The sequence below is a fragment of the Falco naumanni genome, chromosome 1 (assembly GCF_017639655.2).
Source record: "Falco naumanni isolate bFalNau1 chromosome 1, bFalNau1.pat, whole genome shotgun sequence".
Taxonomy (NCBI): domain Eukaryota; kingdom Metazoa; phylum Chordata; class Aves; order Falconiformes; family Falconidae; genus Falco; species Falco naumanni.
Window position 1 is genome coordinate 71263620 of NC_054054.1, and position 1144 is coordinate 71264763.

Here is a 1144-nt window from a genome sequence, read left to right on the forward strand (position 1 = left end):
CCTGGGAAGCAGGGCTTCAATACACATAGTGGTTGCTCTGAATGACAAAATTAAATAATGAATGCCCCCTCTTCCTCCTCCTTTCTCTTAGCTTTTGTATCTGATCAGATATCATATGGTATGGAATATCCCTTTGGTCAGTTAAGTCAGTTGAGCTGTGATTTTAATATTCTCCTTTTAAATTGGGTCAAGTTCAGTGCAGAAGAATTAGTTTTGTTTACATTAAAATAAAGCCATTTCAGAAACCACTAGCTCTTTTTACCTGGAGTCAATTTCATGCATTGATTGAGGAAAGCAAGCGATGCAAGGCTGCTCAACTCTGACAGGAGTCAGAAATGGGAAGCAGGCTGTAGTGCCTGTGAAATGAAAGTGAAGAAGAACCACCTTCCACTACAAGTGCCTGTAGTCAGAAACCGTAGCGATGGCTGCAGGCTGCTGAGCATGGTCAACATTTCATGTCCTTTGCCCAAGTTACAGCCCCCAAGTAAAGGTGACCTGGAGTTGCATGAACGGGCCTTTGTTCACTGCTCCTAACTTCGTTTGTGCGCAAGCTCACCAGCCATCAACAACTCCAATGTGTTCCTTCTCTTCTGCCTCTGTCACTACATTTCACTGCGATCTGCTGAGGTTAATAAATCACTGGAGACAGAATATTATTGCCACATGTTCAGTTGGACAAGGTGAGATAAAAAGCTGATAAGGGAATTATGTACCATATCTTAATTGTGTAAGAAGGAATACAATGCATAGATAAACATAAGGAAAAACTCTCTTCATAGTGAACTGCCCCAAAAGGGGATAGGATGGGGCCAAGTATCAGTTAAGCATTTTCTTGCAAGTATTGGGACAGTGTGTTGAACCTGAGGGCTTGTGTAAGCAAGTAGTAAAAGAGGCGGTACTGTAGCTTCCCTGCATGCCAAGGCCACTTTACACCTCGGGCCATGGCCCCACGCTCCAGATCTTGAGTAATCTGGCACAGCAATGCAAATAAAGCAGCTTCTGCAACATATTTATGCAAGTTGGCTTGTACTTCACTGGCACGATATGCAGTCCTTTTTCTGGCAACCTTCTTCCTAAAGACCACGCCACCTACCCCTGCACAGGCTGCAGGCATCATCTACTGCCCAGCGTTCCCAGTTGGAGA